Here is a 13,378-nt window from a genome sequence, read left to right as displayed (position 1 = left end):
GGCAACTGCTAAAACACCTTATGAGCATTGGACTGGGCGAAAGCCAAGTCTAAAGCATTTTCATGTGTGGGGATGTCCAGCTGAGGCAAGGCCTTATAGGCCTCATGAAAAGAAATTGGACTCCCGTATAGGGAGCAGTTATTTTAGTGGTTACTCTGAAAAGTCAAGGGGCTAAAAATTTTATGATCCAAATTTAAAATCCATATTTGAGACGGGTACAACCACGTTCTTTGCGGATATTGAGTTTGAAGGGGAATATAAGGGTAGAAACTTTGTCTTAGAGGAAAAATCCGTATCTATTCCAGATGCGATTCATATGGTTGCTTTTGATGAAGCAAATTTGGAACCTCCTCAAGACATAGCTGATGAAACCTTCCCTGATCAAGGTGAGTTAGTAATTCATGAAGGACAAACTCAAAACCCTCAAGAACATGGACAAGAGGTGCAAGAGCCTATAGCTTTGCGTAGATCCACTAGAGAAAGGAGAAATGCAATTCCGGATGATTACATTTGCTTTCTCCTGGAACATGAGGGTGATGGCTTAATGGATAATGATCCATTAAATGTTCGTGAAGCCATCCAAAGTTCCAATTCGGAAAAGTGGATTGAAGCAATGAAAGAGGAGTATAAATCCATGCAAGACAATAAAGTTTAGAAACTTGTCCCATTACCAGAAGGTAAGAAACCCATTGGTTGCAAATGGATTTTTAAGACCAAGCGGGATTCTAATGGTAATATGGAGAGGTATAATGTGCGTCTTGTAGCTAAGGGTTTTACTAGAAGGAAGAGATTGACTATAATGAGACTTTCTCTCCAGTTTTAACGAAAGACTCTCTAAGGACAATCATGGCTCTTGTAGCACATTATGATTTGGAGCTTCATCAGATGGATGTCAAAACAGCTTTTCTCAATGGAAACATTGATGAAATGACTTATATGGTGCAACCAGAAAACTTTATAACGGGAGACCGAAAGAATATGGTTTGCAAATTGACAAAATCCATCTATGGGCTAAAACAGGCGTCTCGTCAATGGTACCACAAATTTCATGAGGTGATTCTCTCTTTTGGTTTTGAGATGAATTCAGTCGAGGATTGTGTGTATCACAAGTTCAGTGGGAGCAAGTATATTTTCTTGCTCTTGTTTGTGGATGACATACTGCTTGCCACTAATGATGTGGGTACCTTATTTGAAACCAAGAAATTTCTATCCAGTAATTTTGAAATGAAGGATCTTGGTGAAGCTTCATTTGTATTAGGAATTCAGATACACCGAAGCAAATCTCGAGGTATTCTTGGATTATCATAAAAGAGCTATATAAAAAAGATACTTAAAAGATATGGCATGCCGGACTGTAAAGCAATGGATACTACAGTTGCTAAGGGAGACAAATTTAGTCTCAATCAATACCCTAAAGGAAATCTGTAAATTCAGAAAATGCAAAAGATCCCTTACGCATCAGCTATAGGGAGTCTCATGTATGCTAAAGTATGTACGCGTTCGGATATAACATTCATAGTTGGGATTTTAGGCAGATATATGAGTAATCCAGGAATGAACCATTGGAAAGTAGCCAGAAGGGTCATGAGGTACTTAAAGGGAACATAAGACTATATGCTCACATATAGAAGATCCGACCAATTAGAGATCATTGAGTATTATGACTCCGATTTTGCGGGATGCCAAGATAGTCGACGATCTACTTCGGGCTATGTTTATCTGTTAGCTGGTGGTGCAGTTTCTTGGCGTTCTGCCAAGCAAAACCTTGTTGCTTCATCCACCATGGCAACTTAATATCTAACATGTTATGAGGCATCACTTCAGTCATCATGGCTGAGAAATTTTGTCACTGGGCTGCGAATTGTGGAGAGAATTGAAAGACCACTAAAGTTATATTGTGACAATAAATCAACCATGTTCTCCAACAACAATAGGAGTTCAGCAAAGTCGAAACACATCGACATTAAGTTCCTAGTTGTTAAGGAGAAAGTACAAAGTGGACAACTTTCCATAGAACATTTAGGCACTAACTCCATGATTGCGGATCCTCTTGCAATAGCTATCACACCAAGGTCTTTCATGAGCATACTGCTCACATGGGTGTTTTGAAATGTGAGGATTTTTTGGTTTAGTGGGAGTTAGAATGTGCACATATTTTATTATGTTCTATGTGATTTCAGTATTATGTATGGATACTTTGTATTCAAACTTCAGTTGATTAATCATTCAGTTTGGTATTCTGTCTTTATGCTTTGTATAATAAGGTTTTTTGTTATTATTAATGATCTCACTACAGTTAAGTAGGACCAGTTGAAAATTGACATTTACATATCATATTCATGTGATTTTCATGCTACACATTTCATGATATATCTATGTCATTTAGTTGTGTCAATGTTGGTGATCATTGATGAATTAGTCATGATTGATATGGCGAAATTCACTGTGATTCGATATGGAGACTTGACTAATCGACGGGATAATTTAGGTATGCCTGAGTCATAATGACAATATTTAAGCGCGCAATAAGGATAACACGTATAGAGAATCATATGTGTGACCAGTGGGAGATTGTTAGAATTTCTGACAATTTATGGGTCACAAATATAATTCTATAATTGTGTTATGACCATTATTTAATTAGCCAAAATATAAAATGATCTTCAGTAATTTAATTTGGTGGCTAAGGGCATATGTGTCATGAAATACAATAAGTGTAGATACCTTCAGGCAATTTCTGATTTGATGAAGGGACTGAATCAGAATTATTACAACTTAAGTAGTAACCGCTTCAGGGTTACTTTTATAGGTTATGGTCCCCATTTGTAGAGCAACAAGTTTTAAGTGTGTGGTTAAGGAGGATAAAAAGGGGATTAGAGTAAGGTTATCCAACAAGTGGAATAACCCACCATCAGGATATAACTCACTCTCACCATCAAGCATCGCACACTAACATTGGCATTCCTCATTCCCCTCTAGAGAAGCATAAGAAAAACCATTAGACGTTCTAACATCAGGAATATCATCACACCCTCATACCTTTGAGATTCCAAATGATTAATCAATGTATGTTCTTCTTCTTCACCATGAAATCAATTGGGGTTTCTTCGATATGGACCATGGTTGTTCCATTTGGGTTTATGTGTCGGCATAAACATTAGGTTATGGGAACGAAGCCATGGTCATATGGATTTCCGCGTTCAATCTAAAGATTATAGATGGAGAAATTCTCCAACAGATGAATATTGGTGAACAATGGATAAGTTGAAGTGCATATAAGTGACATAAACCTAATATCTTAAGGTTTTTGTTGAATATGTAATGTCAAATTCACATATAGTTATTCACTTGAGCTCATTAGTTAGGTCTAGCGTAGATATTGGGCTAACCCATTCATAAAAAATGATGCCAGAGCCAAAGAGACTTGACTCAGAGGAGAGTTGTGGATGGTGGTTGTTTGTGGATTCGAATGCTGGGTTCCTTTAGACTTGTGTTGAAAGTCTTCTTAACAATGTGGAGGCTAGGCGGCATCTTCTGTTTGCAATACCATGTACACGTTTATGATGAAGCTCTTAGAATGTTTGAGCTTGTTTTGTACCAGACCTGATAAATAAGTTTAGATATAAAGGTTTTGAATTAGGATCCCAAAATAATTTATTGATAAATGACAAAAATAACATGTCTTTGGGCATTAAATGCTAGATCATGTCTAAATTATCAAAAATGCTAAAAAGATAATTAATGATACAAAATAATATATGTCATTATTTTGTGGAAAAAACTATAAGTTAAACATAATGAATCCATGTTTCTCCTAAGATATGTTCCTATAATAAGAGATAAATCTATTCAAATATGGAGAAGATCAATGAGATACTATCATAAAGGAATAAAATTGAGCCATAAGGAATCCATGTAGAAATATTGTCTCTTTAGGGAAATAAATATATGATATAGGAGAAAGTCTTCACTAATGAATTCTCTCCCCGTTTTAGAGAGAAATATTTTAGCCTTCATTCCTCCTAATAAAGATACATAGGAACGACATATTAGCATTGTAACCATACCATAATAGAGCTCTAAGGGATGCGCTCTAGTACGTTGACACACTGTCCTATACTCAAAAAGGTATCTCACAAAAAAAGGTTATCGTTCAAGGGGAAATGACCATATATCAATAACTCACACTTAAGGGCCGTTGGAATTCCAAGTATGAGTAATATGTTTATAAAAGAAGTCTCACATTAACAATTAACATATCCTTATAAGATAATATTCACTGGCTCTTGTTTTTTTAATTATGATAGAATATTTAAATGACTTTATTCAACATGTCAATCTATTGGGTAAATTCAGTCTTTTTATGGTTAGGTGCCTTCATTAGATTTAGCACTATACTACTCTCACAACGCAATGATACATTGCTAGGTTAGATAGGATAACTCGTGGGCAATGAAAGCGATTTCGTGATGCTATGAACTAGTCTCAAAATTGAGAATAATTTTTATTTTAAAAGTAATTTTGTGGGCATTCATGTATAAGATTATTTGTACAAGAGGCTTGCAAATTTCAGGGAGTATGGACATGGGAAAGCGACCCATTGGAGATACCCAGAAAATTAAGCTGCTAGCAAAAGGTAATTGACTTTACCCCACAATGTTAATTCTCTAGCATATTTAAGCCTTAAGCAAAAATAATTTGCCATCTGCGTGGCCTTATTTCCTAGCCCACACTTGCTTTTTCTTGTCAATTTTAAAATTTAAATATTTCCTTGATTTTTTTCCTTTATACAATAAAAAATATTAGAGATATTTGAAATATATTATTACTTAATTCTCAAATTGCCTAATATAATATTAGAATAGTGTAGAACATCAGTTTTATTGGACTCAAGTCCCTTTTTTTATTAGCAAAGGGAAATTTTATTAAAAAAGAAAGAAGTTACAAATGATACAAGAAAAGAATAAGGAAACTAAGAAAGTTACAAATCAATATTGAGACAAGCTATAGGATTAACTATCCAGTCAGAATAAAGAACGAAGTCCTTGCCCTTCTATCCATTGATCCAAAGCCACGATTTAACCCTAGAAGAATGTAGGATACTATGAGGAGAGGGTGTAATCGAGTGAAAGATGAGGTCATTCCTTGAAAGCCAAATAGCCCAAGTTGTTGCTAGGCAAATGACACTCCATAATTTTCAACGTTTCCTATGAATAACCATGCCCATGTAAGTAGTAAAGTGGTGAATGGGACTAAGGGGTAAAGCAATGCTCATGTTCAACCAATTGTATATTCGTCGCCAAACTGAATAAGTTAACTTGCAGGACCAAAACACTCCATAATTTTCAACAAATTTCTTGTGAATAACCATGCCCATGTAAGTACTAAAGTGGTGAATGGGACTAAGGGGTAAAGCAATGCTCATGTTCAACCAATTGTATATTCGTTGCCAAACTGAATAAGTTAACTTGCAGGACCAAAACAGGTGTTGAGAGGTGTTATCTTATATTAGGAGGAATGGTCGGTAACGAGTGCCCAGTAGAATGGAGGAGATCAGATGTCTTGTTCAGAATAACGTCCGGATCTGCCGGGGGAGATACCTGAAAAGGTTCTCCGACGATCAAGTAAGTAAATGTTTAGAGAGAGAGAGTAAATCAGAGAGAAGTTAGAGTAATAGTAATAAGTGTAACAATAAATGAGGGAATGAGAATTAATTATATTCCTTGTGTGAGGCTCTCTATTTATAGAGTCTGGAGATCGTCGACATGACACCCGACTATTGGTCAGAGTCTAGCAGGTGCAATGTGGACATGTTGGGTTGTCCTTGCTCTGTTTACAGGTCTTCATTTGTCGAATGATCGGGGGGTAGGTAGAATATGCAGGCGGCGTGACAAGTAAAATGTCAGTCAACATTAAATGGGTTTATGGCGCATTAATGACAGAGTCAGATGTATTACTGATGTTCTATAAGCATTAAAGACGCGTCAGGAGCATTTATAGTGCTTACAGTGGGTCTGGCCCGCCATGGGCAGGTAACAATGGTAGGCTTAGACCTAGGCATGCACCCGTGGTGGGCTAGGAAACACTCGGATTTATCATGGGTGGAACAGTTGTCGTCAGTCTATTAGGTCGGTCGAAAGCGGACCGAGCTAGAAGACTCAGGATGTTCCGATCTGATGGACTAGGGTAACATATAGGTCCAGGAGTGGGTCATGATGGTTATCTGTCCTCTTCGGACACATGGAAGGATGCTTGACATTCTATCTAAACGTTTGGAATATCCAAACGATGCGTCTGCTCATTTCAGGTTTGTTGTCTAGGTTCTTGGGCCACTGTTGGATCACTCATGAGTGATTTTGGACGAGTAGATACGTTTTTGGGGTTGGGCGTCTGAGGAGATCTATGCTTGGATCCTTCCTTATAAATATGGGTTCTCATTTTAAATGTTGTCCATTATGTTTAATCGCGATTTTTCTTGCCGAATCTCTAATAATTTCTGAATCCAGGCGAAAAATCTTTCCTTCCAGAGCCTTCTTTCCTTTCAACCGGTAATTCCTCTTTCCTCTTTTTACTTCTTTAATTATGTCCGACGGATACTCTAGTTCTGACGAGCTAGAGATCTTGTTTGAACCCCTGCCAATTTTTACAACCCCTGTTTCCTGTCACCAAAGGCGCCAGTCTATATGGGGGCAACCTCGACAGCTATCTCTTCCTGCCCTTTTGCATGACATGAGGAGAAAGATGGCATGGATGAGGTTGTTGTCCTAGACTGGACAACCTTTTGCAAGAAGTGGGGTCCGATCTTGAATGTCATATCTAGTTTGGAGTCTGACACTTCTTCTGGTGACAGGTCACACATGGTTAGGAACTTTGTTGATCGTGTCAACCAATACACCCTTCCGCAGGAATTGATGGGCCCATAATCTCCTTAATGGTGGGTGGATCGAGAGGTCGTTGGCAGCGCCCTATTTTATTCTAAGGACAAGCATCCTAATATGGATGTGTTAGCCTAGCCGACCGAAGACATTGTATGGTGTACCCTATCTAAAAAGTAACGGGTTTGTCAAGACATCTTATTGGAAAACAACGACCAATGTAGCCTCAATATGTATGAATACGTCTGTTGCCAGATCGGGGTGAGGGTTCCCATTGATGGATGGTATGTCGAAGTGTTGCAGCACCTCCAAGTAGTCCCTTCTCAACTCCATCCTAACTCTTGGGGGTTCATCCGGGCCTTCAAGATATTCTGAGGTCATGGAACGTCCATGTACACTTCGCCTATTCTTTTGGATGTTCCGGGTGGGACATAACACTAACAAAGATGAGAATAACGCGAGTTGGCGTGCGTGGACATCATTCCAGTCTAGAAACGGGTGCGCTCTCTTCCAGCCTTTCGAGGGGTCTATGAAGGATTGGAAAACCGGGTTTTTCGGGTTACAGTTCAAGTGATCATCATACCTGGGCGTATGAGGCTGATAGTCGGCCAAATATTTTAGCTTTTCGTATGACTAGTTGAATCCTCAGGAAAGGGAGGTGGCGAATGAGATGCTATCTTGGATAGAGGACGGTCGTGTCATATTGTGATATAAGTTGGTCCAAGGGGATCAAAATTTTTAAGCAGAAGTCGGTGAGCACATGGGATTTTATGCTATGTTTTTGTAATTTTTAGATGATCTGACTTGTTTTTTTTTCTTCTAGCAGCGACTATGGGTGATCAATCTTACCGACCAGGGCTCTTGAGGAGGGCTACCTTGAAGAGGAAGAGTGTGGAGGTCACGAAAAAGGCGAGAATTAATTCGCGTGCTCACCTAGAACCTACCCGGGTGGATGGCTCATCCACTAGACCGACGAATATTTTACCTATCTGTTTTGAGCCTCTAATCATTGTCGCTCCTGCCCCGGTGGATGTCCATCCAATTGATCTAACCAGGGAGAAATTGCACCTGTGGGGATTCCTATTCCATGGCCTAAAGATCCTGCCAAAGGGAGGAGCCCTACAAGCGGCAAAGGAAAAGCTTCTACCAAACATTCTTTCTTGTACCGAGTCCCCAAGGCGGTCGAAACTGGATTTCTTAACTCGGGGGTGCTAGAGACCATGGATTTCATGCACGTGAGCGAGTTGTTGAGGAAAGTTCGAGAAGTCGGGGTTTTGGTTGCCTCTATGGCGAAGTACTTCGAGGGTGAGAGAGTGTTGGCCACTCGGGTTGGGGAGAATGCCCTACCCAATCTCTAAGAGTAGCATTCAGCTGACCTTCATGAATTGGAGAAGAAATATGTTGGAGCCCTGAGTGTCCAGGAAAAGCAAAATCTTACCGCCGATGAGCAGTAATTGGCAATGTCACTCCAACTTCAGGATGCTTGGGAGGAGGCCTTGTAGGCCTAGGTGGAAATGGGGGCTTCCCAATGGGAGTTAGGCGCTTTGGATGACCACCTTAGTCGAGCTTAAGAAGAGAGGCGTCAACTTGGGGCCAAGTTGAGGTTGTCAGAGGAATGGGAAAAACGACCAGAGTTGATATAGCTCAGCTGATCAATGAGCTGGCTCAGCTGAAGGCGTCTTACTAGGACTTGGAGGATGATGTTGTTGTGGAGGCTAATGTGGGGTGGGACAACGCCTTTTCCCAAGTCCGATTAGTTTTCCCTGATGCTGGCTGGTCTTGGACTAGGATCGATGCCATGGTCACTCCCGAGGGGGAGCTGGTTGCTGAGGAGGAAGAGGTCCTGGTGAAGCTTCTTGTTCCGGGTAGAAGTGATGGGGGGTAATAATTTATATTTCCTTATTTATATAACTAGTCGGATTTAATCCAACTTTTAATGAATGAATGAAGACTACCTTTTTTTATTTTTATCATGCCTTGTTAATTTGTATATTATTTTATTTTCGACTAATATATAACAAGTGATTTGTATAATTGAAGGTAATTGTCCAGGTATCCATAACTGAATTTGAACAATAATAATTGATAAGCATTAAGTAATGAATGGTAAGATAAATCTTAATATTTTCAAGTAATGATCATCCAGACCTCCATTAATGAATTTGAACTATAACGTATGATAACCATTAACGTAATGACTGGTCGGGATGTCCATGATTGAACCTGAGTGGAAACGTCAAATAATCATAAGTAATGAGTGGTCATATGAATCTCAATAATTCCAAGCAATGATAGCTCGGACGTCCATCAATAAATTTGAACCATAACGTAGGATAATCTTTAACAAACAAAGTTGTGTTCTCCGCGTAATGTATATTCAAATTGGTCGGGTTGTTTTGGATAAGATTGTTCAACCGTCATCAAAGGGGATCTGGCCCATGCCTTTGAGGGGTGTGTTATTAACGTCTAAGGGGACTTCTTCCTCAGTTTGATTTTTCACTGACCGCCGTCAAAGGGGGACTGACCCATGCCTTTGAGGGTTGTATTATGGGCGACCAAGGGAACTTGGTCCTTGCTTGGGTTTTGGGATTGAACCGCCGTCAAATGGGGACTGACCCACACCTTTGTGGGGTGTATGACTGGCGACCAAGGGGACTTGGTCCTCACTTGAGTTTTGGGATTGAACCGCTGTCAAAGGGGGAGTGGCCCACACCTTTGTAAGGTGTATGATTGGCGACCAAGGGGACTTGGTCATAGCTTGGGTTTTAGGATTGAACCGTCGTCAAAGGGGGACTGACCCACGCCTTTGAGGGGTGTATTATTGACGACCAAAGGGACTTGGTCCTCGCTTGGATTTTTTACTTGGACCACCGTCAAAGAGGGACTGGCCCATGCCTTTGAGGGGTGTATTATTGGCCGCCTATCTATGGCTTATGAAAAACATCTGAACAATACATTGTTAGCATATAAGTCTGATTTGATTACATCATTTGTTCAGACACTAAAAGGACTGATACACATAATTTACATTTTGTAAGCAAAAAATTGTCGTAGGTTTGTTGCATTCCAAGTGTGGGGGATCTCCCTTCCTGCCAAGTCTTCAAGTTTGTAGGCCCCCTTGCCGGTCTTATCAGTTACTCGGTAGGGCTCTTCCCAATCAGGTGATAGCTTGCCTTTGGTTTTGCCGATGTCTGCCCTTCTTAGCACTAAACTGTCGGTTTCGAATTCTCGGGGTACTATAGTTGCGTTATACTTATCCGTAGTCTTTCTTTTGATGGCGATCTCTCTAATTCAAGTCTGATATCTTTTCTCTTCTATCCAGTCTAGATTGGGCCTCATGATAGCCGAGTTGGCGGTTTCATTGAATTGTAACGTCCGCCAAGTGGACTCGCTGATCTCTACTAGGACCATGGGTTCGGTCCCATAAGTGAGGTTGAAGGGTGACTCGTCGGTGGTAGAGTGAGGGGTTGTGCGATAAGCCTAAAGAACGTGATGCAACTAGTCTGGCCATGCTCCTTTGGCCTCTTGTAACCTTCTTTTTACTCCTCACATGAGGACCTTATTAGCCACTTCAGCCTGACCGTTGGTCTGAGGGTGCTCGACCGAAGTGAAATGTAGCTTAATGTGAAGACATGATAACAACTCTTCGAATTTCAGATATGAGAATTGAGTCTCATTATCAGTGATAATCGCGGTCGACACCCCAAATCGTGTGATATTGTTTCTCCAGGGGAACTTTCGAATGTTGGCTGACGTGATAGTGGATAAGGCCTCCGCTTCGATCCATTTAGTGAAGTAATCTACTGCCACTATCAGAAACTTAAGTTGTCTGTCTGCTGGTGAGAATAGTCTCAAGATGTCCATACCCAACTGCAAAATGGCTATGAGGTCATAATGGTTGTCAGCTCTTCAGACGGGGCCTTGTGGAGATCAACAAACAACTAGCAAGGTATGCATTTCTTGGTTAAATCGGAGGCATCGTTTCCCATGGTCGGCCAATAATATCCTACTCGGAGCACCTTCTTGGTCAAAGATGCTCCGCCGAGATGGTGGCCACAACTACCTTCATGAATCTTTTGGAGGACGTATCGCGCCCTATCGGGGCCGAGGCATTTAAATATGAGGGCAGAAAAGCCTCGGTGATACAAACAACCTTATACTAGTGTGAAGATGAACTATGCCTTAAGAACCTCTGCCTATCTTTTTAGTCAGTGAGGAGCTCGCCATTGAGCAAATACCTGATGATGGGGCTGGTCCAGTTGTCTGGAATCTGTATCTGTTCAACTGCTATGACACTATGTCACAAAGTTATTCCTTGGACCACCGATCTATTGTTGTCCGGACTCTTCGTACTAGCCAATTTGGAGAAGATATTCGTCCGGACGTTCTATTCCTTTGGGACATGTTGGATGGAGGTTGTTGCAAATTTGGTCATCAGTTCTTTAACCTTGGCTAAATATTTTCCCAATAACATATCCTTTGTTTAGTAGGCATCCGTAATCTGAGACTCGACGAGCTAATAATCACTATTTGCCGAGGGTTGGAGGATTCATCGACATAGATGGTCCATATTTTCCTAGGGCTATTGGGTTTCGCGGTCAGCTCGGCAACAAAATCGGACAAGACATGACCCTTGATAAATGTCCTGGGCTCGTACCTTATTTCAAATTGTGAGAGCTCAATAAACCAAGAGATCATTCTACCAGCTAGCCCTGGCTTGTGCAGGATTTGGAGGATTGATTGGTTGGTTCTGACCACCACATGATCGGATTGAAAATACTGTCGTAGCCGTCTTGTTGCCACCAGGAGGGCATAGAAATTTTTTCTAATTTCTGGTATCTGAGCTCCGGACCCTATAAGGCCTTGTTGGTGTATATCGGGTGCTGACCTTCTTCACTTTCTCTAACAAGAGCATTGCCACGGCCTCTTCCGTTACTGCTAAGTAGACGTACAATATCTCAGCAGGTTCAAGCTTAGAAAGCATATGAGGAGTAGCCAAGTATTGTTTAAAGGTCTAGAAGGCTACTTCACAAGCATCTAACCAGTCGAAAGTTTTGCTCTTTTTGAGGAGTCGAAAAAATGGGATGGAATGTTGTACCTCTTTGACCGACTGCTGGCTACGCTTGTCGATAACAGCCTGACATTTTGGTGGGTTGGCCTCTATGCCTCGGCTTGTTAACACAAATCCTAAGAACTTGTTGGCTTCAACCCCGAATGTACACTGCTCCGAATTGAGGCACATATTGAATTTACGCAACCGACTGAAAATGGCTTCCATGATGGTTACATGGTCTTCTGCTGGCAGACTTTGGCAATCATGTTGTCCATGTAAACCTCCATGGGTTTCTTGATCTGATCCTCAAAGACGATATTCATCATTCTTTGATATGTAACCAAGCGTTCTTTAGCCCAAAAGGCATGACCATATAACAGTAGACCGCCTTGGGTGTAATAAAGGCGATTTTGTCTTGATCTGAGAGATACATGGGTATCTGATTGTATCCAGAGTAAGCATCCATGAATGATAAAAATTGATATCCAGAGGAGTTGTCGACGAGGTGATCAATATTCAGGAGAGAATACGGGTCTTTCGGCTATACCTTGTTCAGATCCGTATAATCCACACACATTCGCCACTTTCCGGACGATTTCTTGACCAGCACTATGTTGGATAACCAGGTGGTGTACATGATCTATCGAATGAACCCGACTACTAGAAGTTTAGATATTTTCCGAGTAACCTCGGCTCTCCTCTCGGCACCCATCTTCCTTTTCTTTTGGGCCACCAATCTTGCTCCCAAGGTTGTTGTGAGTCGGTGGCAAATGATTGACGGGTCAATTCCAGGCATGTCCGTAGTAGACCATATGAAAAAGTCCTTGTTGGTTTTCAAGCATCTAATTAACCTGGACCTTTGAGCCTTGCCGAGAGTGCTGCCAATATACACTAGATTTTCCTTTGAGGGGCCAAGTTGAAGAGAAGTTTTCTCTCCCTCCGATTGAGGGTGGAGTTCTCCTTCATCTGCCCTTGCGTCCAGTTCTACCAGGTGCACACCCCGCCGTCTTTTCTTCAGGGGTGGTGTTTGTGTCGAAGTATGATTTGGTCGGAGGCTCATCTAATAACAACTCCTTGTGCTCTGCTGGTCTCCTTTGACAGTATACACCTAGAGGTCAGACGACAGACGGTGCATATGGGTCTCCTCTATGAGCTAGAGACACCCCCACTTGTAGAGAGCCTCAAGAGTCGGTAATCTGTCCTGGAAAAGTCGCCAAGCAAAAATAGTGACCTTTAACGGAGCTTTAGATTTCCAAAGTATATGAAGATGTTGATTGTTGGATGCTTGTTGATAGGCTTAGTGAGTTAGGAGTTTGTAAGCAGGGCGGACCGAGTACTGCTTGGACTTGTCGTGCCGCCATTCCCAAATCTGGTATGTTTTCCTAAAGCATCAATTGATGAATTTCTTGTAAAAATGAATCACTTAGTTCAAGCTCCCGATTAAAAAAAT

The sequence above is a fragment of the Lupinus angustifolius genome, chromosome LG10 (assembly GCF_001865875.1).
Source record: "Lupinus angustifolius cultivar Tanjil chromosome LG10, LupAngTanjil_v1.0, whole genome shotgun sequence".
Classification (NCBI taxonomy): Eukaryota; Viridiplantae; Streptophyta; class Magnoliopsida; order Fabales; family Fabaceae; genus Lupinus; species Lupinus angustifolius.
This window is presented reverse-complemented; position numbering follows the sequence as displayed.